Here is a 4,346-nt window from a genome sequence, read left to right on the forward strand (position 1 = left end):
GAAGGCCCGGGTCCAAGGTTAGGATAAAGAACAGGCCAGATCTTTAAGGAAGTTATGATGGTGTATCAATCACGACAGAAACAGACCCATTAGGATGTGTATAGACGGAGGGATTTATTTTAAGGAATTGGCTCATGTGATTGCAGAGGCTGGCAAGTTCAAAACCTGCAGGGTAGGTGGCAGGCTGGAGCCCAACATGGTCTGATGGCAGAATTCCCTCTTCTCCCAGGGAACTCAGTCTTTTTTCTATTAAGATCTTCAGCTGATTGAATGAGGCCCACCCACATCATGGAGGGTAATCTGATGTACTCAGAGTCTAATGATTTGAATGCTAATCTCATCTAAAAAAAACAAACAAAACCTTTACAGAAACATCTGGAATAATGTTTAGCCGAATACTTGGTACCATGACCGAGCCAAGTTGACACATGAAATTAACAGACAGGTCTCAGAAAAAGAGCTGGGAAGGTTTAATGACTTTACAGCCAGCTATAGCCACAAATTGACCCCGGGCAGCCACTTTTCTCTGAGCTTGTTTCCTCCTCTGTAAGCATTTGAGTTGGGTGGTGTCTAAGAGTTTGGGGGGTAAAATAGCAAGGTGAGAATAAGCCTCAAATTTATACCCTCCCAGATTCTTACGAGAAATTTCCAACAGAGTTTAAACTGGTGAGGGGGCACCTGGCTGGCTCAGTCGGTAGAGCATGTGACCCTTGATGTTAGGGTCATGAGTTCAAACCCCATGTTACTTAATTAAAAAAAATAATAATAAAATGGTGAGGACTTGCATCAGATTTGGAAGCCAGGTAGAGTGCACTCCCCATGGGTTTCCTACCTAGTATTTATTTCCTTCTTTCCACTTATTTCACTCAGGTTTCCATCTTCCCTCACATAGCCTGTGTACTTCTAAAAGAATTGACTTCATGCCCAGCACCAGATGTTGGCCTGCTTGGCCTCAGGGGATTTCCATCCCCTCTACCATTGATTGGTTCAGGAACTCAGTGTTAATTACACAACATTTCCCTGGACACAAATGGATTCACAAAAAAAGTTAGTAACTAATTGGAACCAATACAGTGTAAGGAGAAGTCTGCTGGAAGCTTCTGAAAAAGTTCTATCTTCTTGACTCAGAGATACCTGCCAGAAGAAACCTTCTGTCTTCCTCTGGATATTGTCAGGAGGGGTTTAGAACTGTAGTGCCTGGGGCGCCTCCCTTGGCTCAGTCAGTAGAGTGTGTGACTCTTGATCTCGGGGTTGTGAGTTTGAGCCCCATGTTGGGTGTAGAGATTACTTGAAAGTAAAATCTTAAAAAAAAAAAAAAAAAAAGAATTGCGGTGGCCAACTGGCCACCAGTAGAAGATGAATCCAGCTTAAGGGAAAGAGGAGCCCCAGAGAATCCCAAGAACCAAACAAAGTTGGAGACCTGGCTGTATCACATCTGAACACCTCCTAGCGATGGACTTTTCTAGTCACAGGATCTGATAAATGTGCTCTTTATTTTTTAAGCAAGTTGAGTGGGGATTTGATTAGTCACAACAAACAGAAACCTGACAGACACACTATAAAAGCCACCATTGAAATGCTTCTGGAATTGGTGCTAGGCAAACTCTGACAGACTCCTTCTCCTCTCCTGTTACGGAACAACAGCAGGAAGCCTGCACAGCAGGGCTTTCTCTCTGAGCAGACAGCTGCACCAGGCCGTGCGACAGTCCAGTGGGCTTTCTCCCAAATCAGCAAACAGGGAGACATCTATACAAAGATGCTACAAATCAACAGAGCAGGGCCCTCCTGGAGAACGAAGGGGGATTCTCTGGTCTGAGGTAAATGTATGCAACATTTTAGAAAGTGTATGAAGTGAATGCAATTTTTTAATCTGCTCAGCATCCCTCCCTCGCCTCCTTCCTTTGATAATTGGCTTCATCCAGTGGACACAGGTCTGGAAGTGAGAGCCAGGCTTGACCCGGAAGTCTATTCCTGTAAAGATTCCCTGACACCAGAAGAGAGAAACTGTATTGCCTCTTTGGTTAGGGAGCTGAAAGGATACGAATTGGGTGTTGCTAGTGTTCATGTTTCGAACTGGGGGACAAAAAATCCAACTGTAGTAGGAGAAAATGAAGCCAGAGAGATTAGAGAGGGAGAGAGAGAGAGAGACAATGACCCAGCAGCATGAAGCCCTGATTCCAGTCTTCTCTCCGAGGTCCCTGGAGATGTCCTACCTCCTGAGACTCCCTTCAGCCTGTCCTCTTCCCCAGCGTCTTTCCAATAGTCTCCTCCTCCCTCAGGCCGCTTCCAGCTGGGGGTCTGTTTCTTGCTTGTGAAAAAACTCTGCTGTTCCTCTCCAGCCAAATCGAAGGGAACATTGGCCGATACAGAGCAAGAAGTCACAAGGAAGGATCCATCCAAAATCAGGCAATATTTTCATGGAAAAGGCAACACGAATGCCAACTGGAGAGCTGCACAGAGGCAGAGCTGCTAGAACTTCCTGAAGAAGACAACCTTAAGAATTTCCCCCAGGGGCGCCTGGGTGGCTCAGCCGGTTGAGCGTCTGGCTTCGGCTCAGGTCACGATCTCACAGTTTGTGGGTTCGAGCCCCGCATCGGGCTCCGTGCTGACAGCTCAGGGCCTGGAGCCTGCTTGGAATTCTGGGTCTCCCTCTCTCTCTGCTCCTCCCCTGCTCATGCTCTGTCTCTCTCTCTCTCTCGCCTTCAAAAATAAATAAAAACATTTAAAAATTTTTTTTTAAATATAAAAAAAAGAATTTCCCCGACAAGGGCACCTGGGTGGCTCAGTCGGTTAAGTCTGAGAATCTTGGTTTCAGCTCAGGTCATCATCTCACAGTATGTGAGTTTGAGCCCTGCTTGGGATTCTCTCTCCCTCTTTCTCTGCCCCTCCCCTACACACACTCTCTCTCTCTCCCTCTCTCTCTCTCTGTCTCTCAAAATAAATAAATAAATAATGTTTAAAAAAAAAAAAAAAAAAGAGGGGCACCTGGGTGACTCAGCCAGTTAAGCATCTGACTTCGGCTCAGGTCATGATCTCACGGTTTGCGAGTTCGAGCCCCGCGTCGGGCTCTGTGCTGACAGTACAGAGCCTGGAGCCCAGAGCCAGCTTTGAGTTCTGTGTCTCCCTCTCTCTCTCTCTGTCCCTCCCCTGCTCACACTCTGTCTCTGTCTCTCTCAAAAATAAATAAACATTAAAAAAAATTAAAAAAGAATTTCCCCTAGAACTCAGAGGATAGATATGAAAGCTACACAATCAAGAGTGCTGTGGAGGACTTACCAAGGAGATCTGAGGTCGATGTACAGGCCAACAGCCCTTTCTTCAAAATGTTTGCAGTCAGATGTGCTTTAGAACTTAGAATTCAGAGCGTTTTACGGAGATGACTTGGTGTGTAAACTGGTAATACATGCCCCCCCCTTCCGCCCCCAGTTTGGTCTATGTCAGCACTTTGTAATAAAAATATCATGTTTCTGCTGTAAAACATTCAGGGAAATACAGACAACAAATAGTTCTGCATTATGTGGGGTCAGGGTTTACTGCCAAATAAGTGTTGCCAGTTCATGAGAGAACTTTTGGTTTTCAGAGATGTTAGGATTTTGGAATTGTGACTCAAGGGACCTGAGAGCACAGAACTCATAAAATCGAAATCATCAGGGGTGCCTGGGTGGCTCAGTCAGTTAAATGTCCGACTCCGGCTCAGGTCACGATCTCTCGGTTTGTGGTTCAAGCCCTGTGTGGGGCTCTATGCTGACAGCTCAGAGCCTGGAGCCTGCTTCTCATTCTGTGTCTCCCCTCCTCCACTTGCACTCTGTGTGTGTGTGTCTCTCTCTCTCTCTCAAAAATAAATAAACATTAAAAAAATTAGAAAAAGAAAAAGAAAGCATCAAAGAATCAAGTTGGGGGGGCGAATAAAGAGCTGAAGATAGCAAAATTTTGAAGCTCAAATGTCATGGAGTGTCAGTTGAAATTAATTTAAACAAAACTTGGGGCATCTGGGTGGCTCAGTGGGTTGAGCATCCAACTCTTGATTTCAGCTCAGGTCATGATCCCAGGGTCTTGGAATCAAGGCCCACATCAGGCTCTGAAATGACTGTGGAGCCTGCTTGATATTCTCTCCCTGTCTCCCACTGCCCCACTCCCCCCCTCCCCCATTATGCTCTCACTCGCTCGCTCTCTCTAAAATAAAATTTAAAAAAATACAGAAAGTTCTTTTTCTTATTTAATTTTTTTTCAACGTTTATTTATTTTTGGGACAGAGAGAGACAGAGCATGAACGGGGGAGGGGCAGAGAGAGAGGGAGACGCAGAATCGGAAACAGGCTCCAGGCTCTGAGCCATCAGCCCAGAGCC

At 45.7% G+C, this 4,346-nt stretch overlaps 1 long non-coding RNA gene across 1 annotated transcript; it reads right to left on the bottom strand.

The window, feature by feature from the left end:
* Positions 1-1,474: 1,474 nt before the first annotated feature.
* Positions 1,475-3,408, bottom strand: LOC147574183 (uncharacterized). Its single transcript, XR_015243978.1, has 2 exons — positions 3,277-3,408; positions 1,475-2,700 (listed from the first exon to the last, which is right to left on the bottom strand). It is a non-coding gene; the product is annotated as an uncharacterized LOC147574183 (long non-coding RNA).
* Positions 3,409-4,346: the final 938 nt, after the last annotated feature.

This window comes from Puma concolor, chromosome E1 (assembly GCF_028749965.1).
Source record: "Puma concolor isolate L17-30 chromosome E1, mPumCon1.1.hap2, whole genome shotgun sequence".
NCBI lineage: Eukaryota > Metazoa > Chordata > Mammalia > Carnivora > Felidae > Puma > Puma concolor.